The 27,576-nt window shown below is 33.9% G+C and overlaps 1 long non-coding RNA gene across 1 annotated transcript in view; it reads left to right on the top strand.

The window, feature by feature from the left end:
- The first annotated feature begins 7,696 nt into the window (after positions 1-7,696).
- LOC145248140 (uncharacterized) overlaps positions 7,697-27,576 on the top strand; it is a 32,535-nt gene continuing 12,655 nt past the window's right edge. The window contains exon 1 of the long non-coding RNA XR_013863330.1: positions 7,697-8,122. This is a non-coding gene — a long non-coding RNA (uncharacterized LOC145248140). The remainder of the gene's footprint in view (positions 8,123-27,576) is intronic.

Raw genomic sequence — 27,576 nt, 5'->3', positions numbered from 1 at the left:
AGGGTGTTCATTAATAATCGTTACAAAGGTTTTCACTTGTATTTAATAAATAAGCAAAAAAATTATAATTACATTAATTAAAATGTATAAAATAATAATATGGTAATGAAAATATAAACTTTTTACTCGATATAACCTCCATTAACATCCACAACTTGCTGTAAGCGTTTGGAGAATACTCTGCAGGAGTGTCGAATGACTCGTTTGGATATTTTCTCCCATCCCTTGGTCAGTTTCTTTTTCAGAGCGTCCAAACTGGTATGGTGTGTAGTTGAGACTTTGCTCTCCAAGATTGACCAGATTGCAAAGTCCAGTGGGTTCAGGTCTGGAGATGATGGAGGCCATTCTTTCTTCGAGATAAAAGCAAGTACATTCTTTGTCAGCCATTCCTGCGTCTTTTTTGCTCCATGAGCAGGTGCAGAGTTTTGCTGGAATGACCAACGCCTGTTTTTGAAATGCTTTTGCGCCCAGGGCAACAATGCAGGCTCAAGAATGGATGTGCGATAATTTTCCTGGTCCAATTTGATGCCATCATCCACAAAAACGAGGGGACTTCTTCCCGTCTCTGTTACCGCTGCCCAGACCATCACTGAGGCGGCACCTTGCCTCCCAGTAACCACCCGAGACTCGACTTCACTTTTACACGACCAAATCCAATCTTTTTGGATGTTAACGTGCTGTTGGACATCAAATTTCTTTTCATCACTAAAAACCAAGTTGGGAAGCATGCCAGCAGTGATGCAAGATAAGATGAGCTAAGCTCTTTCTGCACGTTTCTCGATAGAACTTGCAGATAACAGTTGTTTGTGTTTGTATGCAGATGTTTGGAGATCAGTGTGGAGAATCGTAGACATCGTTCCGATCGACACTTTACCCTCTGAATCTCTGCGAGATTTCTGAGGGATCTTCTTGGGTTCCTCCTAAGCTTCTCCCTTGTGGATTTTACCAGTTTTGGGGTCCTGGCAGAACGAGGCCGACCTTTACCAGGTTGATTAACAATGTCACCAGTCGATTTGAACCATTTAAGTGTCTGCCAGACCAATATTCTGTTGATATTTAAGATCTTTGCTATGTCAGGTGCTGTCTTCCCAGATTAGAATAGCTCTATAATGGCAGTTCTTTTTTGTAAATCCTGTGGCATTCTGATCAAAATTAAAGTTTCAGTTATAGCTTAGATTTATACACCTGAAAAACATTAAAAAAAAATATATAGATAAATTTAATTTTAAATATAGAAAATGAAAGAATTTCGTAACGGTAAATTTTGAACACACCCTGTATGCACAAAATTGTCCCGAATCTAACAAGAGATTACACAATTCTTCAATTAGACTCTAGAATCAACTTCATCTTCTAATATACATATACAAATGCTCAAACCCATTTTTTAGATAAACTGGGTGTCCGGCGTTGCCCGGGTGTTTGTAAGTGTGTGTTGAGCAAAAAAAAAAAAAAAAAAAAACTGGTAGTAATCAGGAAGGCTCGAACACGTGACGCAAACGTGAAAAAGAAAGTGAAAAAAAATCTGACGTCTTACCGCCACTCCATGACACAACTGGAAGTCTAAAGCGTTCAAATTTAACGAAGTCAAGCAAAAGCAGAAATGGCATTGCTTTTAAACCTCCCACGAGAGCAAATTAGACACAAGGTCGTTTTTAAGGGGAGGGGGGAGTAGCAGCCCCTCCAAAAGAGGGCACTCTGGCAGTATCCAAATAAATAGTAATTGTCTCAGTATGAAGAGTTTCCTTACATTGACTAAGGACCAATTACAGAACAGATACTACGGAAGGCCAGGCGGTTGTGTTCCAATAGTTTTGTTACGTTGTCGTATCATAAAATGAGCGTTTGTATGTGTATTGGTTGAAACTGGAATGGAGATGATATATTAAAACGTGTCTATTTATAAAGGATTGAGTGTTTAATTATCTTACCAGAGTCAATGTCGTTGTGTGTGTGATCGTCTAGTGGTCTTTCTATTACATATGTTCATATGCTGTTAAGTGTGAACATGTGTGACATGCATTTTCACATACCTCTGCTTCTTCGTTGATCCATCTGGAAATTCTCGTCTGGGAGGGAGACTTGATACCTGTTTTTGGGGACAAAGATTTATTTCACACCAAGACAAGAAATTGGTTCTATAGTTTTTTTTTATTCACCTTCCAGATCGATCACAGAAGAAAGGAAAGTGAATTTGGCCTGTGTTTTCTTCTTCTAGGTCTTATTTCTACCACGTCAGCGTTCGTTCCCCACCCCCAGTGAAGGGGAGGAGACAATGGCGAAGCCGTCCGCTCTCGTCCAAGTCGCAACCAAATCTCTTCGATTCAGCTAACCTGACCACATGACTCACACGCAATCAAATCAGCTGATCTTGACTTCCGGACAATGTGTCTACACTATCAATCACACATCTCCCCCTTTCTCTCTCTCTCTCTCTCTCTCTCTCTCTCTCTCTCTCTCTCTCTCTCTATCCATTCTCTAACAGTTTTGCTTTATTTATACAAAAAAGACAAACAAAAACTGGAAACGACGGCACGGTGGGAATTTCGTTTAACTCAATTAAAAAAAGGTAGAGACAATGTCCGTTTGCGAATGCGAGATATTACGATCTGGGAAGGATGCGGAAACTTCTCACGGAATCTAACCGACGCAAGGAACCCGGTGCAAAAGCCTTTCGTGAACATACACAAATGCTCGCGCCCATTTTGCCTTTTATATATTAGATAAAGGACAAAATGTATATGTATGTGTGTGTGCATTTGTATGTGTCACAAATAATGAGATCGGTATCGTTCGGACGACAGATATCGAAAAAAATGGCCAAAATCAATAATTCCTTCACCCTAAACTGGACAGTTTTCTACAATGAGGGGTCGTTTTTTTTGTTTTTTTTGCGTCGCCATTTTTGCAAGTCATTGTATCGGTTGGATTGATTTTGCTTAATTTCAACATTTTCCACTTCCGGTCGGGCCATGAAGATATTGGCTAAGACGTTGCTTCTTTTTTTTTAACCATTTTTTTTCTCCTGGGTTCGAGCCTACTTGCCAACTACTACTTTTTTTTTAAAACATCTATGCCTACTGTTGTTTTGATCTCCCCCCCCCCAGCTACTATCATTTTTTTTGGGGGGGGGTCCCTTACTACACCACCTATACACACATAGGCGCCACCACTACTGCTGTTTTTACCCCTTCCTCCGTCCGGGAGTACTTACTACACTTTTACACACTTGGGCAATGCCGGATAACCCTGCTAATCTTTAAGAAATCAATAATGAATACTAAACGTTAACCACCTAATTTTTGACTAGGTTCATCACATCCAAAATACAATACAATGAGAAAACAACTATTATCGCAAGATAATAGTCGTTTATTTTTTGTATTAGTTGGACTATGATTTTCACCTTGTTTTTTTTTACAACGTTTCGGTCGATGTAACCTCCGACCATCTTCAGGTTTTCCTTATTAATATAAAACAAAAAAAAAAGACTTGGCGTTATTTGCGTTTTAAATTTCTAACGGCTGTGTTCGTTGGGAAAGCAAATAAACATAATACATTTTTTTCATTATTCAATAATCACATCCAGTGTGAATGCACCTGGAGATGGTCGGAAGTTACATCGTCCGAAACGTTGTAAAAAAAAAAAAAAAAGATGAGAATCATAGTCCAAATAATACAAAAAATAATTTCAAATCCTCATCTCAAAAATATACATTCATAATAGTCGTTTAGTTTAGTGGAAATAATATATCGTGAAACAAAATATATAAAACATACATGAATGCCAAATGTTTAGTAGAGATTTAGAAGGCTATCACAATGCGAGGAATGAAATATAGTCGTTGTTGGTAAGAGAAGACGAGAACAAGTGGCGATTTACAAATCAATAAGTATGTACATATATTTTATATACACATGTATTTATTCAGTTGTATTAGGTACAAATGTCTTACTTGTTATGTCTGCGACAAATTCCATTATTAATTTCATAAATTTCCCTTTTCAAATGGTAAGCGTAACAGATCGATTCAAAGCATGCTAGATGATGGAGCGGAATACTGTTTGTTTCTTGTCAGGAGGGTATTTTACAAGCACTGATGATGTCCTCATCAAGAAAAAAAAACGCCTTATACGTTTCGAATAATTGTATGCGAATAACAACCGATTCTTTGATAACTTTCTGAGAATTTGTTCCCTAAGTTTAATATTAAAATATTTCTATTACAGCCCGACGAATCTCCGAATCTCCTAACTGCATTCTCAGCAATTATTGAGAACGCAGTTAGGAGATTCAGAGTTCCTATCCCGTCGCGGTAACCATCTGACGAAGTCCAGAAGGTTGGCCGAAACGTCATGAAACAACATCTAAGAAAGATGAGGATAATAGTCCGCAATAAATAAATTACTAAATAATACTCATCTCAATAATAAATTCTGATTGAATAATAAAATGTTATAGTAAAATTATTTATAAATAAATTAATAAAGATTATATATATGCGTTATATATATATACACGTGTATGCATTCTATATATACAAGATATATATATATATATATATATATATACACTTTTATGCATTCTATATATACAAGATATATATATATATATATATATACACGTGTATGTATTCTATATATACAAGATATATATATATATACACGTGTATGTATTCTATATATACAAGATATATATATATATATATATATATATATATACACGTGTATGCATTCTATATATACAAGATATATATATATACACGTTTATGCATTCTATATATACAACATATATATATATACACGTGTATGCATTCTATATATACAAGATATATATATATATATATATATACACGTGTATGCATTCTATATATACAAGATATATATATACACGTGTATGCATTCTATATATACAAGATACATATATATATATATACACGTGTATGCATTCTATATATACAAGATATATATATTTATATATACACGTGTATGCATTCTATATATACAAGATATATATATATATATACGTGTATGCATTCTATATATACAAGATATATATATATACACGTGTATGCATTCTATATATACAAGATATATATATATATATATATATATATATATATACACGTGTATGCATTCTATATATACAAGATATATATATATATATATACACGTGTATGCATTCTATATATACAAGATATATATATATATATATATATACACGTGTATGCATTCAATATATACAAGATATATATATATATATACACGTGTATGCATTCTATATATATATATATATATATATATATACACACACACACGTGTATGCATTCTATATATACAAGATAGAATGATTAAATTTGTCTCCCAACGCTACAGCTTTATTTCAAACTTTAATTAAAAAGATCAATTCGGGAAACTTGATTATGTAGTAGAGCTGATATCTATTCAATTTAGCTGCCTTCAGCCTCTATCCGGAACTGGGAGCGTGCCTTTTCTATAAGCGTCAGCGAAAGTTCGGTGAACACTCAGCGGATGGTGGCGATCAAGCTGGCTATATGATTGTGGGAGGTCATGTTGGTGATGTTCTCGACGTATGACTAAACGAAGTAGTCCAGTGCGTTCAGATCGGAGGAAAATGAGGACAAAAGCATACAAAGTCGTAGCAATCTTTCTGAATCCAAGCCTGAATCTCTTTGGACTTGTGGGTCAGTGGCGAGTTCTGCTACCACACCCAGGGTTTGCCAGTGGCCATCTGATTACACTCTTCAGCACATTCAGGTACACTTTGGTGTTGACTTTCAAGCCGACTTTGAAGATGTGAGGTGGTATGATGTGACCCTCACTTGAAACTGTACCAAAGACCATAACTGTAGTTGGAAACTTTGTTTTCATCAACCTGGGCACGTCCCTGTTATTAATAGCAGTCCAGTGATGCATTTCGAAGGTGGTGGCAATGGTTCTGTTGTCATAGCTTGGATCGGTAGAGAGCATGTATTGTACAGCGGCTCATCTCCGATCTTGCTCGTTGAACATAGAGTCACTTTCCGACGAGATAGAAAGCCCCTATCGCTCTTGGGATTTTGTACATAACTAGCCAACTAGCAAATAAAAAAAAAAAAGAAACCCTATTTTCATAAAAACTACAGTATCCATCCTATTTCATTTCTTACGCAAAGAAAAAAGCTACGAAAATACACTATAACATAAACACACAGAAAAATAAAACAAATACCTCACTATTAAACAGACATCTTTTCATTCCCACCCACACCAAAAATACAAAAATCTACGACACTCTTAATAGACTTGGTTTTCACCTGATACAAAAAACTTCCTCAACCATAAAACAGACATTAAAAACTACCAAGCACTCTCCCAAAACCCTCACATCCGATGCCGGTATATATTCCATCCCATGTAACAACTGTCAACAAGCGTACATAGGTGAAACACAACGAAAATTGAAAGTAAGACTTAACGAGCACAGAAGAGATATAAGGAATGGTAACGCCCTAAATGCACTCTTTTGCCATTGTGCAGAACACGATCACTCATTTAATTTAGATCAAGCGAAAATTATTAAATACGTGATAGATAGAGCTAAAAGAAGACTTTTAGAATCAGCACTAATATTGAATACTAATACTATTACGCAAAGAAAAGGCTTCTACCATTTAACCCCTAGCATAGGGAAAATAATAATCAAAGAGCAAGGTATCAGGGTGGATCCTGGCTAGCCGTTTTTCCTTGAATGTTTCAGGAAAATGAGTAGTTTTGCAGAAGAGAAAAAAAAAAAATGTACATATTTATTTAAATGCATTTTTAAAAGTGTATATATAGACATCGAACACCCCAACCTTCCCATACGCACACATATTTGTCCTTCCCGACATGGGTAGGATTCAAAAACTGTCTTTTTTCGCACGATCTATGACTTTTTCTTTTCTTACATTTTTATTTCAATTATCCTGAAGATGTCCTCTGAAATAAGGACGAAACGTTGATTTTTTAATAATTTCATTCGGTTTTTCTATTTTTCTTTAAACACACACACACACACACACACACACATATATATATATATATATATATATATATATATATATATATATATATATATATATATATATATATATATATAATACTTATCTTTGTCTCTCACACACATATATATATACTTATATTTTTCTCTCGTGCACACACACACACCCACATATACAAACTTACCTTTTTCTCTCTCACAGATATATATATATATATATATATATATATATATATATATATATATATATATATATATATATATATATATATCGCCCTGTATTAATCGTGATACCCTGCACTGATGATTCTCGAAAGGATGAAACACTAGTGCCTGTAGATATTTAATAATATATATATATATATTACACACACACACACACACACATACATCATACATACATACACACATATATATATGTGTGTGTGTGTGTGTGTGTGTGTGTGTGTGTGTGTGTGTGTGTATAAGAGAGAGAGAGAGAGAGAGAGAGAGAGAGGGAGAGAGAGAGAGAGAGAGAGAGAGAGACGGAAAGATAAGTGCGTATATAGATACAGAGATGCGGGGAGAGAAGAGAGTAAGGGACAGAAGAAAAAGTGCAAGAATGATAAGAAAAGAAGGACGTTCAGCGTGACCTGTCCCTGGAGAATGCGAGCCATTCGGTCGGCGAAGGCCAAGAGATTCAGCCGAAGCAGCAGCAGCTGGTTGTGCCGAATCAAAGCAGACGATTCATTCTCTGCTTCGTCCAGTCTCATGTGAGACACGAAAAACGTAAAATTTTAGGAAAGATTTAAAAAAAAAAAAATAATTAAGATAAAAGTAGACTAAAAAGTTATAGAAAACCGGCGAGTCAAAAAATGACGGAATTAAACGAAATTAAAATCAGGCAAAAGGAAACAATAACGACGGGGAAAAAACAAGGCATAATGAAACTACAGCAAAACTAAAAAAAAAGAAGAAAAAAACTTTTATGAATTTCTTTTTTTTTTTTTTCTTTGGAAAATTGAAAAACCATAAAAAGAAAACGTGATATGGAAAAACCAAAACAGAAGATAGAAAGACAATCGAAAAGTAAAAACGAAGGTAAAAGAAAGTTTCTTAATTTTTTAAATATTTTTTTTTTCGTCCGCGAATTTTTAAAAATTTTCTTTCTTCCAGGCAGCTGAAAGAGGTAATATTTCTTCTATAAACCTTAACAAATTTTAAATTGATGTTTATATAGAAAGTAGAGGATACGTCGATGACAATCAGTCGAACAGAAACCAAATGGTCGTCTAATTCGTGCCATAGTCGGATCTCGATAATCGCCCAAGAATCAAAACTAGAACAAAATACTGGTAGAACATTATGATTGGTGACAATGGACGTGTTTCTATCAGTATTTTTGTTTAATTATCGATTTTTAAACAATTATCGGGCTCGCATGAGAACACTATTTTGTTTGTTTTTTGTTTTTAACCAGACAAGTTTTGCACTACTTCTATTTTGAACAAATAAAAACACTATAAAATAAGTTAAAACAATATTAATTAAGTTAAAATACTATAAAATAAGTTAAAACATTATAAAATAAGTTAAAACACTATAAAACAAGTTAAAACACTATTAATTAAGTTAAACTACCCACGTAGGTAGAAGAGTAACTTCTTTTGCATTCAGTAACATTTATTTGCTGTGCTTTTATTTTATTCGATTTCGTTTTTAGCCGGTATAAATAGCTGCTAAGGGGTCCAAATTATTTTTTTAAAATGAAATTTGGTATGCATGAATCGACTAAACGTGTTACGCCGTTACGGTACTCTTGAAGAATTGGACCCGGATCCTCGATATTTTCCATCAATTATGGTTCGGGCTCGACTGACAGTCACCGGATTAAGCCGAGCAAAGTAACAAACGCAGACGAATTTAAAAACAAACAAACCGGAAAAAATAGAAATAGAATTAATAAAAAACAATACAAACCTACTGTGTGTGTGTGTATATATATATATATATATATATATATATATATATATATATATATATATATATATATATATATATATATATATATATATATATATATATATATTCAAGAAAAAGTGCATCTGGAATTGTTTAGTTACTTTTATCATTATTTTCTTTTTTGTTTTGTAATTTTTTTATCAACAAAAGTTGGGTTTTTTTTTCAATCTCCCTTTTTAACCGTAAATTTTTATCGAAAGTACACTTTTTTTTTTCAAGAAAATTGGCAGTAAACGTTTTCGGTTTTTGTTTTTGTTTTGTATTTTTTTTTTTTTTTCGTTTTTATAAAAAGAAAAGATGAATGATTTTTTATGAAAACCGTAAATTGTTAGATGAAAGTACAGAAAAGTTTTTTTTAAGAAAATTTACAAATTATTTTTTGTCAACAAATGTTAAAAAAATAAACAGAAAAAATACTCCCCTTCACCCTCAAAAATAATTAAAATATTACTTTTTTCATACAAAAACATGTCTATTTAGCGTTTAAACAACGCTCGGCTAAATCCAGTGATTGCCGGTCGAGCCTGAGCCATAATTGACGGAAAATCCCGAATATCCGAGTCAAAATTTTGTTACTTCTACGCATGCGAAAATATACATTTTTTTTTTACTTTTAACAACGTTAATTTTTAAAGATTTTGTATGCGTCTGGATTTAGATCAGACGGTAACGAATAAGTCTGGGAAACTGTGCATTGGTTTCGAGTCTAACCGATGGCACCTAGGTCATAATATTTTTTGTTTAACTTTTGAAATCACTATTATATGTTGGGTACAATATAATAATCAATAAAGCATTAATTCTATAATAATATGATATCTACATGAATTAAAATATATTTAAGCGTATTTTACGACCGGGCCACGCCGGAGCAGGGGAGGCTACTATTTTATATTGGGTACAATATAATAATAAATAGGTAATTGACTCTATAATAATAAATACGAAATCTACAGAAATTAAAACAACATATTTAAGCATATTTTACAAAGGGGGAACCGCCGAGCGGCCTGCTAATATATATATATATATATATATATATATATATATATATATATATATATAGAGAGAGAGAGAGAGAGAGAGAGAGAAAATAAAAAGGAACAAACCGTATTATGTGTTCATCAACGTTTCGTCTTTATTTCGAGACTTCCTCTGGATGAATGAGATTAAGAAACCAAAAAATATACCAGTACAAAATATTTGAAAATGTTTCACGTGCACAATGTGACGCAGTTCTATTTCAGAGAAACGGAAAATTGATTTTGGAAATTCAAAAAGGAGGGGGGGGCTGGTGCTGTTAAAGAGAAGGAAATTTTAGTGACGTCATATAGTCGTTAATTTAATTTTAAAACTATGAACGCAAGTTTATATTCTTATTGGGAAAAAGATATATCTGTTGAAATTCAAATATAAGTTTGTAACAGAAATGAAATGAGTGTTTTTTATGTAATTTATTGATTGAGATTATGTGTTAATTATTACAGGGTGTGTTTGAATGGTGTGAGAAAGTTAACCTGTGTCCACAGTTAAATAATGTTCTTTTAATAACAGTTTACTTATTAATGGCGCTATGTTATAGAAACCTCCACGTTGTTTAATAGTGCTTGAAATTGCGATAAGCGCAGATTCAAGAAGTCTCCGGCGCGCGTGAAACATTTTCAAATATTTTGTCGGAATACTATTTCCATTATTTTCATCATATATATATATATATATATATATATATATATATATATATATATATATATATATATACACACACACACACACACACACACACACATGTATTAGTAGGGCATAAATAGCTTCCACGTCTGTAGTAGCCAATGTCCAAGCTCTGCTCATGCTATTTTAGAGTGTGTAAGGTTGAGGGTTGCTGGTTTCGATTTTAGGATTGGTGGGCAATACGTGTAGAGGGATGCAATGCATGGATATATATATATATATATATACCAATTCATCCTGTAAGGTAAATCTATGCTTATTATTGGGTAATAAGTTATATCTCTTTAAAGGTGGTCGCTACTGAGTTTGTTGCTAACAGAACAGTTATTTTATTTTTTTTGTTTGCGTTATTAAATTAGATTGCATATTTTTTAATTCTCAGTCGAATTTTCAAGTTCTCGATCCTGCTTTACAATCAGACACGGATGAAAACAGGCAAGCACACTAGTCAGCTTCAATAACTACTTTAAGCGTTTATCAAGACGTGAATCAAAACAAACCTCATTTAACAACATCTCATTGTCATTTCAACAGACGCTAATTCTTCTTCCAATTTTATCTGAAAACAAATGATTGAATATAGCAATCGGTTAAAAGTCCATCCTGTGTTTCTCAGTTTCTTTCTCGTCACTTCATCTATCTATCTATCTATCTATCTATCTATCTATCTAATTGTAAAAGTGAGAATGCGCGTGTGCGCGTGTGCAAAGACAAATTTTCAACCTATATGCACAATGAAGTTTTTATCTAAAGACTTGAAATTTGATATATAGGGTATTCAGACACGTGGAAAACGTTTTAATCGGTTTTCATAAAAAAAAGGGGGCTGATAAGGGGTCGAAATTGAAAAATTGTTACGCGGTGATCGTCGGATTTTTATCACATGACAGATTACTTATGTTAAGAATAAGTAGGTTTGCAAACACTTTTTAAAGATCGTGTCAGCTGGTCTAATGCTTATCGTACTTGATTCATTGTCTTTTAGGATTTGGTTTCGATCTCAGCTCGAGTATTTTTTTTTTTTTTTTTTTTAACTTACAAGAAGTGAACTGCTTATAGAAAACATAATACTCGCATGCAAATGTATCAGTTTCTGTATGAATTAAAATATAATATTTATGCGTCTTTTACGACCGGGCAACATATATATATATATATATATAAATATATATATATATATAAATATATATATATATAAATATATATATATATAAATATATATATATATAAATATATATATATATATATATATATATAAATATATATATATATAAAGTGACCTTGTCTGCGCACGCGTGTCAGTATATATGCGCGCGCAGACATACACGTACAGAACTGCGCTGTTAAATTTCGGTGCACAGACTTGAAACTTGACATATAGAGGATTTATGTCTGCGGAATGAATTTGATTTGGGTTTGAGCTGGAAAAAATGCTAAAATGTTAAAATTGAAAAAGAAAAATAGATTGGAACTTGGCAGGCGTTAAGCCGAAATAATATATATCCATTACGCATGCGTAAATATACATTTATACGTTTAAGCTGATCAATTTGTAAAAGTTTGATATGCCTGTGGCCTTAGCTCAGGTAGTAGCGAATAATGCTAGGAAGCCAGATGTTTTGGTTTCGATTCTAGTCAATGGCACCCACGTTATAAAAGTTAAAATCTCCCTTGATTCCGCGGTAGTCGACGGTGGCCTAGGGATTTAGAATCTCACTAGCGTAGCCAAAGGTCGCTTTGTTGCGGGGTTCAAAAGGGTCGACCAGTGGAAATTGTCAATTCCTGCGCTGATGATTGCGAAAGCATGAAACACTAGTGTCGTTAAGCATAAAAAATAACTTATGATTATATACATATGCATGTATATAAACTTTTCAAATCACTATTATATATTGGGTACAGTATAATAATCAATAGAGAATTGGCCCTATAATAATAAATATAAAATCTACATGAATGAAAATATATTTAAGCGTATTTACGATCGGACAACGCCGAGTGGATTGTCAATTTGTCTCTGTTGCTCCTTTATATATATATATATATATATATATATATATATATATATATATATATATATATACCAATTCATCCTGTAAGGTAAATCTATGCTTATTATTGGGTAATAAGTTATATCTCTTTAAAGGTGGTCGCTACTGAGTTTGTTGCTAACAGAACAGTTATTTTATTGAATAGTTTAATAAGAGAGTCATCCAGATGGAACCTTTAACTTATCGATGTAATCACATCTCTCTCTCTCTCTCTCTCTCTCTCTCTCTCTCTCTCTCTCTCTCTCTCTCTCTCTCTCTCTTCTGTGTGTGTGTGTCTTTCATATATATATGTATAAATATATATATATATATGTATATATATATATATATATATATATATATATATATATATATAAGAGCAAATAGTTAATAAAACATGTTAAAAACACTTTGAAAAAGAGTTTTAAAACATATTTAATCTGAAAAGGAAACACTTAATAAGTGGATAATCCTTAATCCGCAGAGTTTAGAAGAAATACTTTCCTTCTCATCAGAGGGTAGGAATTAAGAAAAATGCGGGATCGGATTTTGCATGCAAAAGTATTTGATGAAACTGCAAGTAAGTCAAAGATCTTACTTGATAACAAAAAGTGAAGCAGAGGGAATATGGTGAAGGAAATGGTGATTTAACGTGAATGGATAGTCTGGTGAAAGGTAAAGTATTCAATGACGGTAAAATCCAAAAATATAAATCCAAGAAAGTTAATTGAATTTCCATTCGCACAAGTAAAATCCAAGGAAATCACGTAATTGGAAGATGGTCCAAAATAATCCAAAAGGCCGGAATCCATGGAATAATTCACAAATATGTACAAGGAAAAGGGGAAAAAATTCCAATAATATTAATTAAAAAAAAATAAGATATGCGTTTGACACGGCTGCCGAGACAAAATGTAAAGACAAAAGATTTTATATATATATATATATATATATATATATCGATGCCTCTGTTGTTCAGTCTCAAGAGACAATGGAAACCCTTGTAAGGGTAGCTGCTCGTGTAATTGTGAGACAAGGGTTGCGCAGTCCTCAACCATACCTGTCCTGAATCGGAACTGCTTGGGTCCAGTAGCAAGCTGAAACCAAGGACTGATTGGAGATAAACGGAAGCACACAGAGCACATCGAATTCCCATTTTAGTAATGACCAGACTCAATGTTGCTTAACTTCGGTGATCTGACGGGAACCGGTGTGTCAACGTGATTATATATATATATATATATATATATATATATATATATATATATATATATATATATATGTGTGTGTGTGTGTGTGTGTGTGTGTGTGTGTGTGAAGTAAAAGGTAATATGATTTATAGAAAAATCATTTAGTTAAGCTTTAAGAATCCAAGATCAACAACCAATTAAGTTACGATCGTTTCTGAGACGATATTATTTGAATAAAGGTCTCATCGTCAGCAGCGAGATTAGACACCTAATAGAAATTTTTAATATAAGATCAAAACCAAAGTGGGAATATCAAAAGATTATATAATTAAAATAAATGTGTTCCTATGTAATATTCAGGTGCATCTTGTCAAACTCGGGAATTTTCACGAAATTTCGGATGGAAACCTTTATTTCATCTACGGAGGTAGCATGCTCTCGTTCCGTCAGCCATGACGGAAAAATACTGGAGAAAATTCTGTTCTAAGTGACATTCTTCTAAAGATTTAAGTTTCTATCCTCGGTGCGGGCAATACTATATATACAACTTTTTTTCGTGGTACTATAGTTTGATCTTAAACTCTGCCCATGCGTTAGGTTTCGCCGAGTCATCATGACACGAGGACACGCCCACGCATTTTGATAGATACATAGAATTCGAGAGAAAAATTTTAAACCCCAAGATGACCTTGTTAGCCTTTTGCTATCATTCAGCTGAGGTCTGTGCAACTCTGCTCGAGGTATAAATATTTATAGCGAGCCGCCGTACACTCCCCGCTGCTGTCAGAATGACAGTGTGTCCTGGCCCTGATTGCGTTTCAGAAACGTCCCACCTGTTTTATGAAGTCGTTTAATGTAAACTCGAAAAATGATAGAATAAAACGAAGCAGATTTATTTTAAGGTCATTAGATATTAAACAACTGCGGTTATACCGATAAAATCGCTTATTAACTTATCCAACCCGGTTCCGGTTTTTAAAGACATCGGAAGTAAACGGTGTTCGTTAATTCGATGACACCGCCCAATTACGTTCCTTTATTTAATCTGTTACAGTTCATATTAATTATGTAATTTAATTGTACGAATGCACGATTTCTTTTAAGTACTTTTATTTTAATTAATACTAGCAGTTCAGCCCGGCTTTGGTCGGGCCCTATGTACTGTTCATAACTTTATGTACATATGTATATGCATAAATTAAAAAGTTTGACTCATGTCCAGGTAACCTACATCTAAACTTTCAAGTGTTTAGATCCAAAATAAGCGGAGGAGTTTAGTAGAGTCTGCAAAGGTCAACTCTTTCAACTTTGACCTCTTGGCAGCCAGATTTTCACCCAAAAACTGATTAAAAAGCTTGCTGGATGTCTGAATACCCTTTATGTAAAATTTCAAATGTTTAGACACAAAATTGCCTGGATAGTTTGCTAGAGGCCGCAAAGGTAAAATCTTTTGAACTTTGACCCCTTAGCAGCCAACTTTTCGGCCAAAATCCGATTTAAAAGCCTGTCCTATATCTGAATACACTTTATGTAAAATTTCAAATTTTTAGACCAAAAATTGCCTGAGTAATTTGGTAGAAACCGCAGAGCTCATTTTTTTAAAACTTTGATCCAAATTTTGACACTTACATTTATTGTTTTGGGCTCAAATCAAATTAGAAAGTTTGATCTATGCCTAAGTAACCTACATTTAAAATTTAATGTGTTTAGACCCAAAATCAGCGAGGAGTTTAGTAGAGTTTTCAAAGGTCAAAGTGTTTTCCGGACCCTGGTTACGGTTTTTGCCCCGCCTTACAGTGTTATTTATAATGTTATTTGATTATATAATGTGTATTATATACTGTACTGTATTTTGTTACTAATTATTAGTACTGCGTCCCAGTGTTTTACTTCAAATGGAAAACAAAATGAATGACCGTTGACATAGTTCAGAAATATGAAGTTTTCACATACATTAAATAAAATAAAAGTAATCTAATATATAAAAGGCTGTCTGTCTGTCTGTCGGTCTGCTTGTCTGTTTCCATATTTTCAAAGTTTATCTCCTCCGAAATTAAAAGTCGCAGAGCAGCGCTAGGGGTCGAATGGTTGGATTTTTTACCGGCCGTTCGTTTATGTGTCTTTAGCCGGTTCAAATTATTTTTAAAGGAGTCGAAAATGAGTTAAAATTGAAAAAATCGTTAAACATTTTGCGCATTCATCTTAGTTTATTTTTAATTTTTAATTTTTAATCGGTCCATGTGTGTGTCACGTTGGTACAGTGGTAACGTTACCATCTTGTAATGCTAAAGTTTTGCTTTTGGTTTCGATTCTAGCTGATGGCATCCAAATACTTTTTTTTTTATTTTGAAATCATGACTATGCAAATAATATATACGAAATCTGGACAGATTAAAATATCATATTTAAGCGTATTTTACGACCGGGTAAAATCAGGCACCCCCCCCCCTCATTAGTTAAAAGAAAAGGGGCATTTGCCCAAATATAACGTAACTACATAATAACTATGAATTTTAAAAGATTAATAATGAAACATAATTGGGCGGGTTCTTCACATTAACTAACACCGTTTATTACTTTCGTGGACTTTCAAAACCGGAACTCGTTTGGATCGGTAAATATGCGATTTGGCCGCTAAATCTAATTTGTATGCGGAGGCGAATATATCTGCGCTTCTGATTGGTTCAAAGTAGAGGTTGATTGAGAAGTATTAGTCTTCAATCAATAAATATTCTTCAATTTTTAGTTTCTTTGTAATATTTGAAATAGTTTATAGAGGAGGGGGGCATAATATACCCACTTTCTTCTCACTCATTTAAAAAATCATTTTGGCATCTGTCTTAAGTCGAAAGTGTGTTAGAACATTTTCATCTCAAACACTATACAATTATACAGAATGTAGAAACTATCATTTCTATTATATAATAGCAGGGTGGGTCGCCCGGTTTTGCCCGGGCGTAAAATATGCTTAAATATATTTTAATTTGTTCAGATTTCGTAAATATTATTATATAGTCGTGATTTCAAAAGTAAAATAAAAAGATATTTAGGTGCCATCAGCTCGAATCGAAACCGAAACATTACAAACTGGCGACGTTATCACTGTACCAACGCGACACGCATATGAAGCGAATAAAAATTAAAAATTAAAAATAAACTAAGATGAATGTACAAAATGTTTAACGATTTTTTTTTTTTTTTTTTCATTTTTGACCCATTTTTGACCCTTTCGGAACAATTTTAACCATAAAACCATAAAACCATAAAAGAACGGCCCGTAAAAAAAATCTTACCTGCGACTTTTTGTTTTGAAGGAGATAGAGTTTGAAAATATGGAGACAGACAGACAGACCGACCGACAGACAAGCCGACAGACTGACATATAGCCGTTTACATATTAAATTATTGTGACTATTATTTTTATTTATACTCGATTAAATAATCAAACTCAACTCAGGTTCCACCATTGCCGATTGTTACGACACTCATTAACGTCAACGTTACTAGGGGGTCACCAATACTTGATTAGTAAAAATACGACGTTGCCCGGGATTGACTAAAGATCAGTGAATGTTCTGAATTTCCAATACTTTTATTGTCATCGCATCGATGGAATTGTCCAATTTTTTTCAGTCAAATTCGGGAACCCACCACGGTGCAGTGAAACGGGAAACTTACATGCATCCCTGAAGTGACTTAGTCCACAATACATTGTAGTCTACATTGCACTGTAGAGAACCTACTGTTGATTTTATGATATTACTTTTATATATAATTAAAGTTTAAAATGCAAACGTCAAGTATCATGGTTTGGTTGTGCTCTAAACAGAAATATTCATTTTGAACGCGCTCATGTCTTATCAAAGAATCAACTGTTTCAAAATCATCATCATCATCCCCCTCGTCGTCGTCATCGTCGTCGTCGTCGTCGTCGTCGTTGTCGTCGTCGTCATCATAATCATCGGCGTATAAATCCGAAGATTATATTGTTGGCATTGGTTTCTCCACTATTTATATAGTCAGAATTCGTTCTAGAAAGACATCAAATACTTATGATACTGACCACGTGAAGGTTTCCAACATCCTCAATGAAAGTGATTTTTGTGGAACTGTAACAAAGTGCGGACGCACATATGGCAGCTGTATGCAAATGATCAAGCCCAGTGCGAAATGACGTCACGACGAGGCAAAAAAAAAAAAGATTATAAAAAGAATGTGTGTGCGGACCGATGTTCACGATCACGTTGAAGAGGTGGAAATCAATGTATGTTGTTCCAACGGAAAGAAAAGTCGAGTTGAATTTCTTTCCTCTTCCTTTCTTATGTTCCTTGTGACAGAGTCCACAACGTGTTGGGTCTCTACATGTTAACACGTGTGTAAACGTGTGTAACGTTACATAGCAAACTGGAATTGAACACAGCACCAGTCAGTGTTCTAAACCACCAGACTACCGTCACTTCCCAGGTTAAAGAACTATTTTTCAATACTAAATTCAGGGTAAGATAGAGTAGTATCTGATGACTTGCCGTAATACCTGATATGTCTTGTGAAAGGAATATATTCGTTTGAAATAGCTGAGTGATCTTGGCTACTGTATTCGAGTAATAATCTAGTATCACTAAGTCGCTTTATTGAAGGGGTGTTCATGGTCAGAGCTGACAATATACTTATTTGTGAGGCTTTCTGAGTATCTTTCGACGTTTCCTTCAAGCTGTTCTACAATCCCATGGCTTAACCAGCTAATCATATACTTGCATGAAGCAACCCGGATGTCTTTATATTCATTACATTAATACCATCCCCCGGGCATTACCTTCTCTTTTCTTGGGGAAGTAGAGTCGTTTCTGTTTTTTCATCATGAGACCATCCTCCCATGTATTGCCTCCTTTTTGGAAGGTGATAGTGTAGTATGTGTTCTGTGATCATTATGATATCCTCACAGGAGTTTCGTCTTTCTTTTTGTTAGGAGGCAGTGTATCTTCTGTTATGATATCATCCTCCCAGAAATCCTCTCCTTTTTGAGATAAGAGTAGTTTTGTATATGGGATCATCATCCTAGGAATTATCTCCTCCCTTTGGGGTAACGTAGTCTATTTTCGTTCGTTATGATACCATCTCCCCAGGAATTACTTCCTCCATTGGGGATAGTGTAGTATGTGCACTCTGATCATAATACTATCGTTTACGACATTACGTCCTTTTTATTGAGATGTGATGCAGTGTGTCTTCTGCTGTCAATATCATCCTCACAGGCATTACCTCCTCCTTTTGGAGGATAGGATATTTTGTTGTCATAGGATCATCCTAGGAATTACTTCCTTTATTGAGGTCTGTGATGTAGTATATGTTCGTTCTTATGATATCATCCTCCTAGGAATTATCTCCTCCATTTGGAGTATGGTAGTATATGTTTGTCCATCATAAACAAACAGTAGCAAAAAAGAAAAAAAAAATGCAATAAAACGGAGCATATATTTGTTTTCACATTATCTTCTCTTTTTTTTTTTAGTTGAGTTTCTGAATTTCGGTAAAAAGCTCCGTCCGTCGATCTGGTCGCCACGCTTAAGTTTGAAACTGGCATGGCCACCCGTTGTTGCTTGTGGGGCATGAATAAAACAATTAAGAAAGCAAAGCGTAAGAATTTCACTACCACCCCTCGCATTCTTTACATATATATTCAACCACATTACTTTTTGTTGTTCTTCTTTACTTGCCTCTGCAAGAGGGCAGAGTTAGACACAAGGTCTGTTTTTAATGTGGGGGGGACCAGCTCCCCAAAAAGGGTCATTCTGGTTAGTAACAAAAATTAAAAATGTATAAGTCATGAAGGATTACTCCTCCACTAAACGAGACCAAAAAAAGGGAAGTGAAAAAAGTGGAATGCAGCATCATAACAGATACTACACTTTGAGTTATATATGTTTTTATTCACTCTGAAAGTTTACAAGCAAAGCAGAAATAAACAAAGAATTAGGCACAAGACCACTCAAAAATTGGGGAGTGGGGTTTGTCTATGGTCATCCTCGTCCCTGTACCTTTGCTAGTTTATGCTTGATTCTAGCTAAAGTTCTCATCCACCACAATGCCTCAAGCACACCGGGGGTTGTCCTACCTAAGGTTCCCAAATCATATCGTGTGTGTGTGTGTGTTTAGCAATAAAATAAATTTGTAAACATAAAATTTTTACACTTTGATCCTGGCCCGAAGGCCAAGACCCATCCTCTGACTTGTCATACATACATTATCAGTTTGATCGATATGTCCATTTATAAAAAACTACTATGTGATTACTGTCTAATTTTTCATGTAGAAAACTTACAAAATTATATATTTTATTTTTATTTAATAATTGTTTATTTTACTCGTTATCGTGCTAAAAAAAAATTACGCTATGTCTTTACCAAGCCAGAATTCGTCCGTGCATGAAGTATTGTTGGCATATATGGACTGCTGCACTAGGTGTATCGGAAGTTTTGTAGGAATTTTTGACACCCCTAACATGAAACTGCGAATAAAATATAAAAAACTCGTAAAAGTGGGTTGTTTATTTTCTTTATGGATTATACTTCCAAAATTAACTATTAAAGTTGTTTTAAAAGTTATAGAAATATTTCTTTTTAAACAGTAATGAAATTAATTGAATTTTACGAGCTCAGTATTTTTCAATTTTTAAACTTTAAAAATCTATCCAAATTTTTCTAATGATTTTATTTTTACGATATTTTCTGGGTCAATGTGAAATTTTATACTCTTTCCAATAAACTGAATATAATATTTTAGACAAACGTTTTTTTTACCCCCCCTCCCCATTTTCAAGTGTCTATTAAAAAGTAAATATTTATTTACTCACCAAAGTTTTATATATCATAAATTGAATATAAAAGATCAATAAATAATATATTCAAATTTAAAACAAAAATACTCGTGTTTTTAGAAATTTACCTGTAAAGTCCGAAGTTTAAAACTTTTTTTTTAAACCACGTTGTTTGTTTTTTCTTTTTTTTTTTTAATGAAACCTTGGTCCTTGCTCCTTTAATTGAAAAACAATTAGGGCTTGAATTACATTTTTCGAGTAGTTATAAGATTGGAAAGACAGGGAGTCGAATTAATTCACGCATCCCATTTTGAAATGTCTATTAAAAAGTAAATAATTAATTTACTCACCAAAGTGTTATATATCACAAATTGAAGATAAAAGATCAATAAATAATATATTCAAATTTAAAACAAAAAAAGTAGTGTTTTTTAGAAATTTACCTGTAAAGTTCGAAGTTTAAAACCTTTTTTTTAAAAAAACACGTTGTTTGTTTTTGTTTTGTTTTTTTGTTTTTTTAATGAAACCTTGGTCCTTGCTCCTTTAATTGAAAAAGAAATTAGGGCTTGAATTACATTTTTCGAAGAGTTATAGCTTGGAAAGACAGAGGGTGGAATTATTCAATATTTTTCACGAAATTTTTGACACACCTACTGCTGCATTTACCATTAGTCCATCTCTTAGACAAGATTAAAAAATTAGTCTCAAATCTAATAGGTACCACACTATCGGCCAAGCCCCAACCTCTGCCACATTGGCGCAATGTTGCATCACTATGCCTGCTTTACAAGTACTTTAATTAAATGCGCTCTGATGAACACATAATACTTGTGCACCCTCGACCCACATACTTCAAACTTATATGAGACGCAGCAAAATCTTACCTCTTCACTGTTGAGGTCCCCAGATGCGAGACAGCCTTCTACTCTAATAATTTCTTGCATCAGACTGTTAGACTTTGAAAGTATTTCCTTGTTTCCTGCTCCTCTGACTGTACTAATCTGCCGAAGCTTAAATGTAATTGGATAGACATCTTGTTGCTCCACTCCTTGCAACACTCTATAAAACACCATCCCAAATAGTAACCTTTTATATTCCAAGTAGCAATACGCCTTGTTTAGGGATGAAAAGCCGTAAAAAAAAATGTAAAAGACATTAAAATTGATACAAATTTCAAATTCTTTATCCATTTGAGTCAAAATCTATATATTTATAAAAGTGAAATTGTCTGTCTGTGTGTGTCTGTATGTGTACATTTCCCTAACAAATTACTCTGTCAATTTTAAGTCTATAGACTCGAGATTTGAGATGAGGGGTATTGAGATCTGGGAAAATCTTTTTAATCGGTTTCGGCCAGAAATTTGGCTGTCAAGGGGCCAAAGTTCAATGATTTGACCTTTGAAAACTCTACCAAACTCCTCCGCCAATTTTGGGTTTAAACACTTGAAATTTTAGATGTAGGTTACTTGGACATGGATAAAACTTTTAATTTGATTTTAGCCCAAAACAATAAATACTAAGGGGTTAAAACTGGGATCAAATTTTGAAAAAAATAATTGATCTCTGCGGTCTCTATCAAATTACTCAGCCAATTTTTTTTATCTCAACATTTGAAATTTTACATGAAGTGTATTCAGACATAGAGCAAGCTTTTTAATCTTTTTTTTTTTTTTTTTGCTGAAACTTTGGCTTCCAAGGGGTCAAAGTTCAAAAAATTTTACATTTGCAGTCTATAGCAAACTATTCAGGCAATTTTGGATCTAAAATTTGAAATTTTACATAAAGGGTATTCAGACATGCAGAAAACTTTTTAATCACTTTTTGGGCGAAAATTTGGCTGCCAAGGGGTCAAAGTTTAAAGAGTTGACCTTTGCAGACTCTACCAAACTGATCTGCCAATTTTACAATTATACTGTTACACGTGAAGGACCCTACGTCAATAGCGATTAAGTTACCTAGTGTGGATTCCGACAAAGGTCACACCGAATGCAAGATGGTAACGTAGATTTGCAAAACGGAATCATTTCCGGGGTTGAATCAAGGATAGTTGATACGCGATATTGAAACTAAATGGGGTAGATAAAACAAAGGTATAGGTCGAACGATTACGAATGCCGTCGCATTTTATTAATTGAAACGCAACAAAGGGTTTCAAGAAGCCGGACGAAGGGGACATAAAAACAATGCCAATCCGAGGGGCAGTTAGCCAACAATGTAAGAAACTTTGATAATCGCTAATTGCAAAATCTTACCTCGATATCGCTGTGCGTATGTCACTAATTTTAGTTGGACCATTAAACTAAATAACTGAATAATTAATTAAGAGAACGTTAGTTTCTCTCTCCTGGGCCAATTCTCTCAAAAATAAAACCTTTAAGAAAACTCAACGAACGTCTATCTGTATTACTTTCTGCATAAAGAAAGCAGCTCATACAAGCGTCGCGTTTAAAAGTCCCACGTATTATAAAGAACGTTCTCTTTAATGAAAATATTACAATACACAGAATTTCCGTCGGTTGACCACGTTTAAAATAACACTCTTACAGAAACTAGCGGTTTTGGTTAAATAGTACCGATTTTCAATTGGATAAGATCTCAATCGACGTTTTTCAGCGAATTAGTTGCGCAGAAATATTTTACTTCGCATGTTACGATATTTCCCACCTTTTCCCATTTTTCTTAAATGCACGCGAAGAAGCCACTAAAACTAGCCTCGATCTCTGGTAGAAATGATGCAGCAAACCAACAAGAAACTAGCAAATACTAGTGATTTGGTTGTTTGGTATTACGACATATCGGTTCCTTTTTTTTTATTTGGTTATTTAATGCAGATTCCGTTCATTTTAGTAAAAGTTTTTATGCTTCAAGTTCTTTATATCTTCAAATAGTTATTCATGATGTTTCGTTTGGATGCTTTATAGAGTAAATTTATGGGGGAGCATTTGCAGAATATGATTGAGTTTTTCAACGCAAGGGAAAAACAACAATAACACCAATGTTTGGTGCAGTTTAGGTCAGAAAGCCGGTATCTTCGGACAGCCTGATCTGGTAGCACCAGATCAAATATTAAGGTAAAACATAGCGACAGGGTAACCTACATTGCCTATTGAACTCCCACGTTTTAACGCATATAATCACACTGAATAGACAAATACATGGAGATCTACAAACACTGTCGCGCTATATATATATATATATATATATATATATATATATATATATATATTAGCTATTAAAAGGAGATTATATATATATATATATATATATATATACCCGTTCACATACACCTTTCACGATAAAGATAGAACCCAGAATTAGATAGAATCGACCAATTTCATCGACAACGGACAACGCCAGACCAAAAGTGGGTTTCGATGTACTGCATCTCATCAGTGACGTGCTCCGACATAGGCGCGGACGCAGGTCGTCGCACGCATGAAGTGTGCAATACTGACGACCTAACCATATGGGCCACGGCGCAATCTATTGACTATGCCTCGATTTTTTTAAATTCTTATATTTTTTTATCCATTTCTACATTCTACGATGTGACAAGCAACGCGTCATACAACTAAGATAGTTACTTTGGGTCTGGCGTTGTTCGCTGTCGATGCAATTGCTCGAGTCTATCTAATTCTGGGTTCTATCTTTATCGTGAAAGGTGTATGTGAACGGGTATTTATATATATATATATATATATATATATATATATATATATATATATATATATATATATATTGTATTTTGTGTACAGAAAGTTGTTAGATGAGACAAGTAATTGGTACCGTCGGTTTCAAGCCCGATAATTAGGACCGTTTTAGATATCCATATCAAGCTCTCTTCAGCCAATACTCATGATTTAACAACTTTCTGTACACAAAATACAAAATATAAATACGCTCTTATTTTTCGGATTTTCCTTTTAATTGAGCACTCTGCTAGATTTCTTTTTGCAAAAGAAACTAATCATATATATATATATATATATATATATATATATATATATATATATATATATATATTACAACAGACAAACCTGTCTCCACTACACAACTAACCAACTTCTTCACTCAGAACGTAATAAGATACATTAAACCTTTACTGATTCTTTATTTTGCTTGTTCTAACAAGTTGTCAATAAACACTATTGCATGTGAGTTTGGATTGACTTCGTCATTTTTTTCTTTCGATAATGCCAATCCTTGTTATGCTCCCATCGCTAACCGCGCAGATTGAATGAACACGTGTTTCGAATTGATCTGTTCTTATTTTTCTGTGACGAGACTGGCTGTTAAAATGGCGAGATACCTTCTAGCCTGATTTCATTCCCAAGATTTTCCATCTGCTATTTGGAATTCTCTCATGTCAACCCATTTGCTTTGAGGTCATTAGTTTATCAAGCAGCGGTGGTATCTATATAATATTTTTGTAAATATAAACTGTCTTAGGGTTCTTGAATTTTCAGATTCTCCTGAGAGAAGGAGATATAGAACGATGAAAGAGAGATATTGAACAATGTGTCAGAAGAAAGAAAGGAAATGGGGCGCCACGAGAAGTCATAGAACAACATGAGGGAAATCGACGCGAAAGAGATATTTCGCCATGAAAGACTCAGAGGGAGAGAAAACGCCATGAAAGACAGAGAGATAGAGAGAAGACTCCATGAAAGGCAGAGAAAGGGAAAGATTGGCATCAGAGAAAGAGGTCGACATTAAAGAAAGAGAGAAATCGACATGAAAGAGAGAGAGAGAGAGAGATAGGGGGGCGAGAGAAAGAGAGGGAGAGAGAAAAATAGAGAGAAAGAGAGAGATCGACATCACCGAGAGAGATTGAGTGATAAACAAGAGAAATAGAGATGGAGATCGACATGAAATAGAGATAGAGAGCGAGAGATAGACAGATAGAGAGAGAGGGGGGCGAGAGAAAGAGAGGGAGAGAGAAAAATAGAGAGAAAGAGAAAGATCGACATCACCGAGAGAGATTGAGTGATGAACAAGAGAAATAGAGATGGAGATCGACATGAAATAGAGAGAGAGCGATATATATATATATATATATATATATATATATATATATATAGAGAGAGAGAGAGAGAGAGAGAGAGAGAGAGGGGGGGGGAGAGATCAACTTACAAGAAAGAACATTGAGAAAATATTTCAAAAATATTATTCATAAACTTTATATTAATTATTTGTTCCCATAATTTGTACTGATGTGTCACCGTTCTACGAAAGAAACAGTTCATGGAAGTTCCGTTTGGCTTTTGGTAAAAAGAGAAGCAAGAGCGTTCTTTGCTATGGTTGTAGTCAAACGAGTTCTTCTAAATGTTTTACAAAAAGGGAAACAAGGATTTTAGCTCAGTCGAACAAGTACCATGAATACAAGGATATAATAGAGAAAGAAGCTAACCCTAACCCCAACCCTAACCCCTCTTTCGTGTGAAAGAGGCTATTAGTGAAAGGATATAGTAAGATTTTAAAGAAGAAAGCGAACATTTTGATTTAATGAGTAATCACCATTGAAGTTTATCAGTTGTCTTTTGGCAGTAATTCTGCAAAAATTCCTTTTATATTCTCTTTGTTTTTCAATTTTTTTATCAGTTTGTTCAATCTGAAAATGGGGCATCCAACCGGATGCCAAATATTCGACACTATCTTATATATTCCAACCGAGATATTTTCTTTAAGATTCTGGCCGTCCTTTTAAATGTAATTGTTTGAATCTCTCATGCACTTGGTTCATCGTGTATATTTGCCGCGTAGTTTTTTTTTTAAATTGTTTTTCAAATATCCAGTTGATTCTAAAATTACTGGAATGATAGAAATCTTCCTAAGATTCCAGTTTCTTTTCATGTCATACAAAAGACTAGTATTTCGTTATCTTTTCCTGTCAGCTCTGTTCAACTAACCATCATTGGGGATACTAACATGGCGATAGCCCTCGATATATGCAAAGCCTTTGACAAGATCTGGCATGATGGTTATATAAAAATTAATTTCTACAGTATTACTGAGTGAATATTTTGTATAATAATAGTGAGGGGGCGCTTAAATATATTTTAATTCGTGCAGATTTTGTATTTATTATCACAGAGCCAATTCTCTATTGAATATTATATTGTACCTAATAATTTAATAATAAAATTTTTAAAAAATGACCTGGGTGCCATCAGCTAGAATCGAACCGGAAACATTTAGCGCTAAAGTCATGTTCCATACCGTTTGAGCTATCTCTAACAGATAAGAAAGATGTAAAATTAAACCACTTCAAGCTAGCTTTGAATTTGCGCATGCGCAGATGTAGAAATATGTCGGCAAGTTGAAATGAACATTTTGCATTTCAACTTGCCGACATATTTCTGTACGCTTTATTCATCCATCCAAACAAAGATTTTACTCATTATAAACCATCATTGTTGTATGATTACTATTTCCTGTTAATTTTAGTGTTATGTGACTAATAGTTTATAAGTTCATCTGTTAAATATTTACAGAAACACACACACAGGCATACATCTGATGTTTTATTTATCTAGACTTTCTAGTCGGTTAAAAACGGAAAAAAGCTAAAGAAGTGCTTTATGCCAAATTAATGTTTGAATATGGTTAAATTTGTACTCATTTTTACATTAGATACTAATCCTATAAATCGCGAATTGTGCATTGAACGGATACAATAATATTTAGTTCGCTTTACCCTATCATAACAAGGGTCCCTACAAAATTTCAGTCAGATCGGCTCAGTAGTTTTGGAGAAACAGGGGAACGAAC

The sequence above is a fragment of the Euprymna scolopes genome, chromosome 26 (assembly GCF_053919585.1).
Source record: "Euprymna scolopes isolate OS-2025 chromosome 26, ASM5391958v1, whole genome shotgun sequence".
Classification (NCBI taxonomy): domain Eukaryota; kingdom Metazoa; phylum Mollusca; class Cephalopoda; order Sepiida; family Sepiolidae; genus Euprymna; species Euprymna scolopes.
Note: the sequence above shows the minus strand (reverse complement) of the source record. Positions and strands in the feature narration are given on the sequence as shown.